The sequence below is a fragment of the Pan paniscus genome, chromosome 3, assembly GCF_029289425.2.
Source record: "Pan paniscus chromosome 3, NHGRI_mPanPan1-v2.0_pri, whole genome shotgun sequence".
NCBI classification, from domain to species: Eukaryota; Metazoa; Chordata; class Mammalia; order Primates; family Hominidae; genus Pan; species Pan paniscus.
The window spans coordinates 51,943,746-51,957,818 of record NC_073252.2 but is presented as its reverse complement, the minus strand read 5'-3'; the positions used below and the strand labels follow the sequence as shown (position 1 = coordinate 51,957,818).

General features: G+C 38.9%; 1 protein-coding gene across 2 annotated transcripts in view; it reads left to right on the top strand.

The window, feature by feature from the left end:
- The window catches only part of FRAS1 (Fraser extracellular matrix complex subunit 1), a 490,598-nt gene that overhangs the window by 51,059 nt on the left and 425,466 nt on the right, over nt 1-14,073 (top strand). The gene's annotated exons all lie outside the window — the stretch shown is intronic.

Sequence of the window (14,073 nt, the reverse complement as noted above, 5' to 3'; positions counted from 1 at the left end):
TGCCTCAGCCTCCCAGTAGCTGGGACTACAGATGCACACCACCACACCCGGCTAATTTTTGTATTTTTAGTAGAGACGGGGTTTCACCACGTTGGCCAGGCTGGTCTTGAGCTCCTGACCTCAAGTGATCCATCCATCTTGGCCTCCCAAAGTGCTGGGATTACAGGCGTGAACCACCGCTCCTGGCAGGATAGATCTTGATTCTCTTCAAGGCACCAGATCCACCAAGGTGTTGCCTGTTCCTTCTGCACCAGAGAAAGTTAGGATATATATAATATAAATGGCTTTGATGACATGCACTAACGTGTGAGTGATCAATGCCCCTTAATTCCCTAAATAGGAGCTACATGAAGGCATGGACTTTGGCAACCAGTGTGTTCTCAGAGCCCAGAATAAATAGTCAGTCAAGTAATATTAATTACTTCACTTCAGTTAATATTACTGAGTGAATATCCTGTTTTAAAAGCCAGTGCTAAGCCCAAATGAATCTCTTTTGGTAGGAATTGTTGGCAGTATAAGCAAGTAGAGTGAAATGTCTCCAGCACTTGGAAACGTGCTCTCTTTTTATGGGTGGGATGGCAGGGGAGAAGTAACAGCAGAACCTCGAGCTCCTGCTCCCAGAATCAGCCTGTTGTACTTTTTAAAACTTCCTCTCTGTTTCCAATTCTGCATTAACAGATTCTTAAAATCTCCTCATTGCTTTAGTTTATAAGGGCTCCCCTGGTATTGCAAAGCCTAGGTCTCAGCTTTAGAGAGGAGAGGGGAGGCCATGGGGTGATCGAGGAAGAGCTGGTGGCCTGTGCATCTGGCTGATTAGTAAGTTCAGGGTGACCTCTGTAACTTATTTTTACCTCACACATGTGTGTGCAGTACTTGAAGTGGATGAGTGAACTTTGGGAAGGGGAACAACTAAATTTGGAATGCTTCTATAAGTGGCGCTTCCAGACAGAAATCATGGCTGTGACGGTAGGCATGTCATTAGGGAGTGACAGCAGGCTCTCTGCATGCCTCTTGTCCCTGCTGCATATTCCAGTCCTCCCCTCCACTTGCAGAATCCTTTTTGGTCAACCATTTAAAAGATGGGGGTGAAAGGGCACGTAAAATAGGAGGTAAATTAAAGATGTGTTTATTGAATATATCTATTGAATAAACTCTTATAAACACTTACTATGTTCCTGGCACTGTTACAGGTGCTTCACACTTATTCATCCATTCATAATCTTACTCATAATCCTGTGAGAAAACCCTGGCCAGAGAGTTTTTTGCACCAGGTCACATACAGTGAGAACATAGTAAAGTGGGTATTCACACCCAGGGAGTGTGGTTCCAGAGTAGTTTGTGGAGGGGAATTCTTGGTTTGGGAGAGGTATGTTGGATATAAATGAGGCTCAATTTGGGTAGGAATTGAGTAAAATAGCTTATCATATTGAATGGACCTCAAGTTCATCCTGTTTTATTACAGTCATCGTTCCTTGTCCACTGTAGTGTAGCATTGTAGTCACCTTAGAGGGGGCTGGATTTCTTGAGGATCTAGAAAAGGAAATTTTTTTCTGGAGGCCACAGGGGAAAGAGGCAGCCTGAGAAGGAAACTGGTGTTGAATGGGGAAGACAGGGTTTGTTTAGTGACATATTTAGAAGTTGACTTTCTCTTATGTTCTTTAACAAATGAAGATGATAATATCCATCCTAATTTCAAGGTTGTAGTAAGATAAAATAAAGTAAAAGAAATAGAGCCTAGAACTTAAAATTGGAAAGACTGCAGGTCAGCAAATACAGTAGCTTTCACTTACTGTTATGTGAAAGGAATCAGACATAGTCACTCTGTTCCAAGTAAAAATGACCTGGTTGACCTCTCCCCTCTGCATCTGCACTTTCCCATTCTTGAGGGTACTCCAAGGATTCTTCAGGGCACAGTTTAAAACCTTAGTTAGAAAACCACTTCTCTGAGTCAACTTCTGTTGTGAATATGAGGAAATTCAGGCCAAGAAACAGTCAGTGGCTTTCCTGCAGTTGCTCCACTATTTTTCCACTTTCTGAGGGCTGTGTCCTCACTGGAGAAACCATCTCTCTCTGGGAAAACACTGAAAAGTTAGAAGTTCATATCAGAGTGAGCTCTTTTGCTTTAATAATACCGATAATTTATTGAATACTTACAAATACTTCCAGGCAGGGACAGCTTCATAAGTGTGTGACCCATGCAGCGGCACAGGCCTTACTCTCAGAAGGGCCCTGCCTTTGTTTTTATTCTCTGTCATGATCTTGACATTCTCAGTAGCTTTTGAACAAGGCACTCTGTGCTTTTTTCACTGGGCCCCACAAAATTATGTGGCAGATCCTGGCTCTTGGTGTTTTACATATGTGTGTGTGCGTGTGTGTATTATATATATATAGCTTACAAACATCTTTGAGGTATGGATATTATTATCCCTATTTTACAATCAAGGACTATGAGGCTAAGGCAATTTCCTGGAGAGCACACGTGTTGTGAAGGGGCAGAATGGGAACTTTTGTTGAGAAATCTTGACCTCAAAGCCCACTGTCTTTCCACCTTATGCTAGTGCAAGTCTAAAGTAAAAGTGTACAGGGGAAGGGAAAAGAAGCTAATGGTAAATCTTTGTTTTGTGGGGTGGGATGGTACGGAAACATAGGGGTTGCTGAAGGGCTTGGCTTCTGGCAACCATTTAACATGTATACACACTCCTTAATTTGTAAAGATGAATAACTCGATTTTTTTTTTAAAGACAGCTTGGCATAAGACTAATTTATAAGGACCTTACTCCACAGATCTGGGGACTGACCCAACAAGTGTGATTCTGTATTATTCATAAAAGGAAAGGCTAAGAAAAATTTGTGAATGGACAAGTTTTAGTTTAGGCCATGAATTGGTGGCAATCTTCGGATTAGAACATCTTTGTGCTTGCTTTTGCTTCAACATTTAGCTCATGTTTTTCTTTATTTTTTTCACATATAGGCATGAGACAACATAGTGGTTTTGGAATTGTTTTGATGATAAAACTTGTAGCAGTCAAAAATGCAACTACTTGGTATTCCTGTATTCACATCAACAAAAACCAAAACTTTGTGTTTGGTTTTCTTCTCCCACCTGCATTTTCCCCATTTTTTCAAAGTGAGAGTATATTTTTTTTTAACATTTTTCATCCAAAGCATTTGGTAGTGAATTTTTTTTATTAGTTACCTATGGCAGAAAATAGGAATTTTCTCTCTAGAGAAAGTTCTCAAGGAACTGAGAATTTCCAGGCCTGATATTCTTGGACAATATTATGGCCCAATTTCTAATAACATATTATATTTTAGAGTGCTTTTAGCCTGTAATGTGCTTTCATATTTGTTGTAGAAATATGTATAAGATGGCAGAATGAGGAGAAGAAATAATTTTGACCTGACATTCTGGCAGAGCATGAAGAGCACTAAATGAGGGTTCTATAACAAGAGCAGAGCAAGTAAATCCATCGAGGCAGAGTGTTGACAGTCACGGAGTGCAGGTTTTCATTCCGCTCATGTCCATTTGTTCACTACATTTATTCAGCAAATAGTCTTTGAAACTCTCAAAATAACAAATAAAAGCCATTCCCCCTTAATACCTCCATATTATACTGAAGAGGCCCTACCAAGATGTACAATTACAGATTTATATCAATACCATTTTCTCATTTGATTGGTGCACTTCCAAAATGTTCTAACCAATTGTACTTTGATCACGGTTGAATATGGTGATTTTTTTTTTTAAAGGAAACAAAAGGACAAGAAAAACTGGAACAAGTTTCCTTGTGTCTAAACTGTTGAACATGTTTTCTTAGAGATTTCTCAGAAAAGGAACCATTTGAAAGGACCACCAGAAGTATTTCTACAGAAGAAAGAGCGAACAGAAAACATCCCCATTTCTAATCCTCACCTAAGTCCTTGAAAACTCAATTAGTGAAGTTCATGTCCAGAATCTGTCAGACAGGTTGTAACCGGAGAGCACTAATGGCTCAATTCTTTAGTTATCAAAATGTCACTTCATATTAAATGAATGAACTCTAAGTACCCATATGCTAATTGGATTTATTCTTTACGTGTTGGCTGTGATCATTATCACACTGGGTATGAACTTTACTGAATGACTCCACAAATTCCCCTTAATTTTCCAAGTTAAGATGACCCTGGCGACCATCTTTCCCAGGGGTATTTCAACTTTTAACTACATAGTGTATTTAATAGGAACTGAAAATTGAAGAAAACATGAGAAGTTGAAGAATTTGTGCAAGCCAAATACATAGTGAGGGCTACTATAAAGATTTTATTACCTTGAGATTGAAGCTATCACATTACTATGGGTTTCTCTCTGTCAGATATACCTAAATTTGTTGCACTGACCCCTGCTTCAGATCTGAGGGAAGAAGAAAGAAGGTAAAATACCTTCATCTAGAGTAGAGATGAGAGGTTGAACATTGAGCAACTCTCCTATTCTTTAAACCAAATGAAAACACCTCTAGATTTGTATCTTATAGATAACAAAATGCTTTTGGAAATGGCATGGGGTGTATATGGCTTCCCCTTCCACATCTGGAGTATATCTGTATCCACCTCTGCTCATTCTGGAGCATGAAAAGAGGCAGAGGAAACAGCTCATTGCTTTCTAGTAAACTGCTTTCTCTGCCTTTCCCACTATGACACAGAAAGACAAGTAAGAGCATCTTGGCCTCTGGAAGTGGTTTCAGGGGAACTCTGAGGAAATCCTTAGAACCCAGCCTCAACACCATGAAAGGACTGGTATTTAGACTTTTAATATTATCTTCAGTAGCCACTAACTGGTGGATAAACTCATGGTATTGGAAGAAGACATTTCTTAAACAATTTTAATTGTTAAATAAAGCATTTGACCTTCTTAGTATTTCCTTTTTCAATTTTAAAACATACCTGGAATCTCAAGAACTGGAAATGGTTTAGTTTTCTCTTGCCCTCTGAGAGGTCACCCTGGACAGGTGTCTTTCTGGATCTTCATGTGTAGCTCACAACTGTTCCTCACAGTTTTCTTCCTCCTCAGAGGTGGGGTGTGGTGGAAGTAGGGATCTGGGGAGAGAATAGAGAGGTGAGCCTAGCAGGGATGTGCATTTATGAAGGGTAATGTATTATAGTTTGCTATGGTTTGAATGCTTGTGTCCCTCCAGAATTCAGATGTTGAAATCCTAACTCCCAAGGTAACGGTACTAGAAAATAGGGTCTATGGGATGTGATTAGATGATGAGGGAAGAGCCCTCATGATTGGGGTTAGTGCCTATATGAAAGAGAGCTCAGAGACCCAGCCAGCCCCTTTCACCATGTGATGACACAGTGAAAAGTCATTGTCTATGAGAAAGTGGGCCGTCACTAGACACTGAACCAGCTGGCGCTTTGATCTGGGACTTCCAGACTCCAGAACTACGAGAAATAAATTTCTATTGTTTATAAGCTACCCAATGTAAAATATTTTGTTATAGCGGCCTAAATGGACTAAGACACAGTTCTTTATCTTAGCTTTGCAAATCAGTAGTGCTGGTGGAACTAGGCTCTATGTCCAGTTGTGCCAGATAGCAGCAACTTCCTGCACTCAGTGTGTATTGGGACCAGTAGAATGCAACATGCACTTGTAAAAAGTAGCCTCCTGCATGCTTACAGCTCACTTAGCTCAGGGCTTAGCTAGTACCTCCTGCATCACTACGAAACTGTGACTGTGTTTTATTTAATATTTGACTACAACTTCTTCCAGGAATGTTTGTGGCATAACTTTGGCACTCAACACAAGGCAAAAATAAGATGTTTAGAAAATAAATCTGAACAGGAACTTCTTGAGGTACTGCTGCTAATTTCACATGAACCAAGTTACCGCCAGATTCACTACAGTTCCTTTGGCAATTATAATGTTAACATGTTTGCTCCATAATATGCAAACAATTTAAAAATACTTAATATAAATCTATCAAAGGGCCTGAGATAGTAAGAAGTTAGAAAACACAACCTTGGCAGATAGGTGGGGAAGAGGGAGATCTGATGCCACCCACTAAGATTTTTCTTCCTTTGAACTACTGGGGCACATACACTGATCTTATCTGTATACAACTTAGACCATTGTCTTATTCATTTGAATAAATAGGTCTGATCTCGCTAGCAAGATTAAATGGTTCACCATATGTACTTTTTCACTTGCTTTCGTGTTGCCTGTTAATTAATTCATTTAAAGGAGAAAAGTAGGTATAAATTTGTTTATTCATTCAGTCAATTCAGCAGAAATTTATTGCAGAGCTGGTATGTTTTCCATGCCAGGTGTTGGTGGTATGGAAATGAGACATGAAATGCTTGTCTTCAAAGAACTTACAGTCATCTTAGAAGAACTTCCAACTGAATGGGGGAGAAGGCAGATACTTAACAGATACTTAAGAGCCCTATTCTAGAATTGTACCCTTATTCTGTATTTCAGGTCCTGGAACACTTTTCTATTAAGATTTTAGAATGTTTTATATTGTTATGATAGTTTTATAATAAAATTGAACTAATCCTGACTCTCAGACAAGGTGTTCAGCCTAACCTTGCTTTGTAAACTTGCTTCCTCCATTGATGTTTTTTTCTGATTTAGATTGATCATATTCATTAGTAGTTTGGTTTCCTTTCCAGGGTTTTCCTTCCTTTAGTTCCAAATTGCTTAGAAAGCCTGCTGTTCTCCCAATTTCTCCTCCTGGCATCAGCTGGCTCCCTGTGGATATGCCCACCAGTCTGAAAGAGTGCTTACCTTTGTTCTGAAGGCAGAATTTAGGCTTGGCTTGGCAGAGTCCTCTGAAGAGTAAATGTTTAATGGGAATACTTGCCTTCCACATCTGCTCTGGACTGTTGATTTTACCTGACATATTTCTATATGGTTATATATTGTCCATCCACAATCCTCATTTTGAAGGAGATTAAGAGGGATGGAGTGGTTGACAGGCATCAGGAAGTTCTAGAAATTTGGCTATTCAAAGCACTCTAGATGTGCTTTTCTGTTTATTTTTTTCTCTCTCAATATAACTAACGGCACAATGAAAGGAGAGATACTCATATCCTAAACCATGAGCTCTTTATTTGCTCCTCTCAAAGGGCCAGGGGAGGATATGAGGAAAGATAACAGGAGGGAGACTCCTTGGTACTTATAAAGACCGATACAAATTCTCTTTTGCATGTGTTTGACAAGAGATGGGGGAGAGGATGTGTGTTCCTCACCATCGTTTTTGAACATATTAGTCTTAACATCACAGGGGAAATGTACAACTGTTGAAAATAGGATAAAATAACAAATGTGACAATATATAATCTCAGTGAATAAATTGTGAAATGTAAGATGAGGTTCTGTCTGTTTTGCAACAATGTAAAAGTCATGAATAGTTCACTGAGACAGAAAGGAAAAATGTAGAAAATAAAAGGAGAATAAAACACATAGGAGAATAATATGAGAAAAGCAGGCTTACTGCAGCCATATTACACACTTCTGATGACATTGCTTTCAAGAGGTAGGCAAAGATCCCAAATTAGAAAAACTTAAGAATGTATGTTTTAAAAAATCCAGAAAAAAGCAATTTTTGGAATCTTTGACATGCCAGTTTTGTACTGTATTGACAATTTCTTTGATAATCTCCTTCACCTTAGGGAATGTGTTGCCCTTTTTTTCTGTATTTTTCATGTCATGAATCTAAATTTTAGATAAGAATTCTCCAAAGGAGAAAGGAAAAATGTCTAATTGCATGTGGTTAGCATATTTTTGTGCTTGATAAAAAGTAATAACATTATTTTACCATAAGGTATAGAAAAGTCATGTCAAAAGCTAGCTGAAAAAAATGAACAAATCAAGAAATACATATTGGGAACCTGGCTTTTTAAAAGACTCACCAATCACTTCACACACATATTTACATTTAGACTTAACCTCTGCAATCTGTAGATCTGGAGATTCATGGGTCTGTGATTTATTTTATTATTATTTTTTATCTTGGTAGTTTGTGAGCTTTTCTGTTAGGTGACTTTTTTTTCTGATAACTTTTTTTGAGGTCCCTGGCTTGTGAATGGGCTTTAAAACATTAACGTGCAACACAAACTATTAATGCAAATCATTAATATTTTGAACTCCAGAAATGGCTTGTGAAACACTCTTGAAAGATTAGTACTATGTAAGTAGTACTTGTTCTTGCCAAACAGATTTTGTACATGGCTACTTATTTCTTAGTTAATGCAGTTATGAAATGGCCAAACCAAAACAATCAAATGTCTATGCTTCATAGATATATTTTTCTTTTAATACATTTATTATATTTCTAACAGTGTCTGACAAAGCTATGTCAGCAAGTTAAGGTCGGGCATTTTATTTTTTTAAATTTTTACTTATTTATTATTTATTTATTCATTTTTTTTATTATACTTTAAGTTTTAGGGTACATTTGCACAATGTGCAGGTTTGTTTCATATGTATACGTGTGCCATATTGGTGTGCTGCACCCATTAACTCGTCATTTAACATTAGGTATATCTTCTAATGCTATCCCTCCCCCCTCCCTCCACCCCACAACAGGCCCCAGTGTGTGATGTTCCCCTTCCTATGTCCATGTGTTCTCATTGTTCAATTCCCACCTATGAGTGAGAACATGTGGTGTTTGGTTTTTCGTCCTTGCGATAGTTTGCTGAGAATGATGGTTTCCAGCTTCATCCATGTCCCTACAAAGGACATGAACTCATCATTTTTTATGGCTGCATAGTATTCCATGGTGTATATATTCCACATTTTCTTAATCCAGTCTATCATTGTTGGACATTTGGGTTAGTTCCATGTCTTTGCTATTGTGAATAGTGCCACAATAAACATACGTGTGCACGTGTCTTTATAGCAGCATGATTTATAATCCTTTGGGTATGTAACCAGTAATGGGATGGCTGGGTCAAATGGTATTTCTAGTTCTAGATCCCTGAGGAATCGTCACACTGACTTCCACAATGGTTGAACTAGTTTACAGTCCCACCAACAGTGTAAAAGTGTTCCTATTTCTCCGCATCCTCTCCAGCACCTGTTGTTTCCTGACTTTTTAATGATCGCCATTCTAACTGGTGTAAGATGGTATCTCATTGTGGTTTTGATTTGCATTTCTTTGATGGCCAGTGATGATGAGCATTTTTTCATGTGTCTTTTGGCTCCATAAATGTCTTCTTTTGAGAAGTGTCTGTTCATATCCTTTGCCCACTTGTTGATGGGGTTGTTTGTTTTTTTCTTGTAAATTTGTTTGAGTTCATTGTAGATTCTGGATATTAGCCCTTTATCAGATGAGTAGATTGCAAAAATTTTCTCCCGTTCTGTAGGTTGCCTGGTCACTCTGATGGTAGTTTCTTTTGCTGTGCAGAAGTTCTTTAGTTCAATGAGATCCCATTTGTCAATTTTGTCTTTTGTTGCCATTGCTTTTGGTGTATTAGACATGAAGTCCTTGCCCATGCCTATGTCCTGAATGGTATTGCCTAGGTTTTCTTCTAGGATTTTTATGGTTTTAGGTCTAACATGTAAGTCTTTAATCCATCTTGAATTAATTTTTGTATAAGGTGTAAGGAAGGGATCCAGTTTCAGCTTTCTATATATGGCTAGCCAGTTTTCCCAGCACCATTTATTAAATAGGGAATCCTTTCCCCATTGCTTGTTTTTCTCAGGTTTGTCAAAGATCAGATAGTTGTAGGTATGCGGCATTACTTCTGAGGGCTCTGTTCTGTTCCATTGGTCTATATATCTGTTTGGGTACCAGTAGCATGCTGTTTTGGTTACTGTAGCCTTGTAGTATAGTTTGAAGTCAGGTAGCATGATGCCTCCAGCTTTGTTCTTTTGGCTTAGGATTGACTTGGCAATGCAGGCTCTTTTTTTGGTTCCATATGAACTTTAAAGTAGTTTTTTCCAATTCTGTGAAGAAAGTCATTGGTAGTTTGATGGGGATGGCATTGAATCTATAAATTACCTTGGGCAGTATGGCCATTTTCATGATATTGATTCTTCCTGCTCATGAGCATGGAATGTTCTTCCATTTGTTTGTATCCTCTTTTATTTCATTGAGCAGTGGTTTGTAGTTCTCCTTGAAGAGGTCCTTCACGTCCCTTGTAAGTTGGATTCCTAGGTATTTTATTCTCTCTCAAGCAATTGTGAATGGGAGTTCACTCATGATTTGGCTCTCTGTTTGTCTGTTATTGGTGTATAAGAATGCTTGTGATTTTTGCACATTGATTTTGTATCCTAAGACTTTGCTGAAGTTGCCTGTCAGCTTAAGGAGATTTTGGTCTGAGACAATGGGGTTTTCTAGATATACAATCATGTCATCTGCAAACAGGGACAATGTGACTTCCTCTTTTCCTAATTGAAAAATCCCTTATTTCCTTCTCCTGCCTGATTGCCCTGGCCAGAAATTCCAACACTATGTTGAATAGGAGTGGTGAGAGAGGGCATTCCTGTCTTGTGCCAGTTTTCAAAGGGAATGCTTCCAGTTTTTGCCCATTCAGTGTGATATTGGCTGTGGGTTTGTCATAGATGGCTCTTATTATTTTGAGATACGTCCCATCAATACCTAATTTATTGAGAGTTTTTAGCATGAAGTGTTGTTGAATTTTGTCAAAGGCCTTTTCTGCACTATTGAGATAATCATGTGGTTTTTGTCTTTGGTTCTGTTTGTATGCTGGATTACGTTTATTGATTTTCGTATGTTGAACCAGCCTTGCATCCCAGGGATGAAGCCCACTTGATCATGGTGGATATGCTTTTTGATGTGCTGCTGGATTCGGTTTGCCAGTATTTTATTGAGGATTTTTACATCCATGTTCATCACGGATATTGGTCTGAAATTCTATTTTTTTGTTGTGTCTCTGCCAGGCTTTGGTATCAGGATGATGCTGGCCTCATAAAATGATTTAGGGAGGATTTCCTCTTTTTCTATTGATTGGAATAGTTTCAGAAGGAATGATACCAGCTCCTCCTTGTACCTCTGGTAGAATTCGGCTGTGAATCCATCTGGTCCTGTACTTTTTTTGGTTGGTAAGCTATTAATTATTGCCTCAATTTCAGAGCCTGTTATTGATCTATTCAGAGATTCAACTTCTTCCTGGTTTAGTCTTGGGAGGGTGTATGTTTCGAGGAATTTATCCATTTCTTCTAGATTTTCTAGTTTATTTGTGTAGAGGTGTTTATAGTATTCTCTGATGGTAGTTTGTATTTCTGTGGGATAGGTGGTGATATCCACTTTTTCATTTTTTATTGCATCTATTTGATTCTTCTCTCTTTTCTTCTTTATTAGTCTTGCTACTGGTCTATCAATTTTGTTGATCTTTTCAAAAAATCAGCTCCTGGATTCATTGATTTTTTGAAGTTTTTTTTGTGTGTCTATTTCCTTCAGTTCTTCTCTGATCTTATTTTTTGCCTTCTGCTAGCTTTTGAGTGTATTTTCTCTTGCTTCTCTAGTTGTTTTAATTGTGATGTTAGGTTGTCAATTTTAGATCTTTCCTGCTTTCTCTTGTGGACATTTAGTGCTATAAATTTCCCTCTACACACTGCTTTGAATGTGTCCCAGAGATTCTGGTATGTTGTGTCTTTTTTCTCATTGGTTTCAAAGAACATCTTTATTTCTGCCTTCATTTCATTATGTACCCAGTAGTCATTTAGGAGCAGGTTATTCATTTTCCATGTAGTTGAGCAGTTTTGAGTGACTGTCTTAATCCTGAGTTCTAGTTTGATTGCACTGTGGTCTGAGAGACAGTTCGTTATAATTTCTGTTCTTTTACATTTGCCAAGGAGTGCTTTACTTCCAACTATGTAGTCAATTTTGGAATAGGTGTGGTGTGGTGCTGAAAAGAATGTATATTCTGTTGATTTGGGGTGGAGAGTTCTGCAGATGTCTATTAGGTCGCCGTGGTGCTGAAAAGAATGTATATTCTGTTGATTTGGGGTGGAGAGTTCTGCAGATGTCTATTAGGTCGCCTTGGTGCAGAGCTGAGTTTAATTCCTGGATATCCTTGTTAACTTTCTGTCTCGTTGATCTGTCTAATGTTGACAGTGGGGTGTTAAAGTTTCCCATTATTATTGTGTGGGAGTCTAAGTCTCTTTGTAGGTCTCTAAGGACTTGCTTTATGAATCTGGGTGCTCCTGTATTGGGTTCATATATATTTAGGATAATTAGCTCTTCTTGTTTAATTGATCCCTTTACCATTATGTAACGGCCTTCTGTGTCTCCTTTGATCTTTCTTGGTTTAAGGTCTGTTTTATGAGAGACTAGGATTGCAATCCCTGCCTTTTTTTGTTTTCCATTTGCTTGGTAGATCTTCCTCCATCCTTTTATTTTGAGCCTATGTGTGTCTCTGCACGTGAGATGGGTCACCTGAATACAGCACACTGATTGGTCTTGACTCTTTATCCCATTTACCAGTCTGTTTCTTTTAATTGGAGCACTTAGCCCATTTACATTTAAGGTTAATTTTGTTATGTGTGAATTTGATCCTGTCATTATGATGTTAGCTGGTTATTTTGCTTGTTAGTTGATGCAGTTTCTTCCTAGCCTTGATGATCTATACAATTTGGCATGTTTTTGCAGTGGGTCTTACCAGTTGTTCCTTTCCATGTTTAGTGCTTCCTTCAGGAGTTCTTTTAGGGCAGGCCTGGTGGCGACAAAATCTCTCAGCATTTGTTTGTCTGTAAAGGATTTTATTTCTCCTTCACTTATGAAGCTTAGTTTGTCTGGATATGAAATTCTGGGTTGAAAATTCTTGTCTTTAAAGAATGTTGAATATTGGCCCCCACTCTCTTCTGGCTTGTAGAGTTTCTGCCAAGAGATCAGCTGTTGGTCTGATGGGCTTCCCTTTGTGGGTAACCTGACCTTTCTCTCTGGCTGCCCTTAACATTTTTTCCTTCATTTCAACTTTGGTGAATCGGACAATTATGTGTCTTGGAGTTGCTCTTCTCGAGGAATATCTTTGTGGCGTTCTGTATATTTCCTACATTTGAATGTTGGCCTGCCTTGCTAGATTGGGTAAGTTCTCTTGGATAATATCCTGCAGAGTGTTTTCCAACTTGGTTCCGTTCTCCCTGTCACTTTCAGGTACACCAATCAGACGTAGATTTGGTTTTTTCACGTAGTCCCTTATTTCTTGGAGGCTTTGTTCATTTCTTTTTATTCTTTTTTCTCTAAACTTCTCTTCTCGCTTCATTTCATTCATTTGATCTTCCGTCACTGATACCCTTTCTTCTAGTTGATCGAATCAGCTACTGAGGCTTGCATTCATCACGTAGTTCTCGTGCCATGGTTTTCAGCTCCATCAGGTCTTTTAAGGACTTCTCTGCATTGGTTATTCTAGTTAGCCATTCATCTAATTTTTTTTTCAAGGTTTTTAACTTCTTTGCCATGGGTTCGAACTTCCTCCTTTAGCTCGGAGTAGTTTGATCGTCTGAAGCCTTCTTCTCTCAGCTCATCAAAGTCATTCTCCATCCAGCTTTGTTCCATTGCTGGTGAAGAGCTGCATTCCTTTGGTGGAGGAGAGGTTGTCTGATTTTTAGAGTTTCCAGTTTTTCTGCTCTGTTTTTTCCCCATCTTTGTGGTTTTATCTACCTTTGGTCTTTGATGATGGTGACGAACAAATGGGGTTTTGGTGTGGATGTCCTTTCTGTTTGTTAGTTTTCCTTCTAACAGTCAGGACCCTCAGCTGCAGGTCTGTTGGATTTTGCTGGAGGTCCACTCCAGACTCTGTTTGCCTGGGTATCAGCAGCGGAGGCTGTAGAACAGCAGATATTGGTGAACAGCAAATGTTGCTGCCTGATCATTGCTCTGGAAGTTTTGTGTCAGAGGAGTACCCGGCCATGTGAAGTGTCAGTCTGCCCCTACTGGGGGGTGCCTCCCAGTTAGGCTACTCAGGGGTCAGGGACCCACTTGAGGAGGCAGTCTGTCCATTCACAGATGTCCAGCTGCATGCTGGGAGAACCACTACTCTCCTCAATGCTGTCAGACAGGGACATTTAAGTCTGCAGAGGTTTCTGCTGCCTTTTTTTGGCTTTTGGCTATGCCCTGCCCCCAG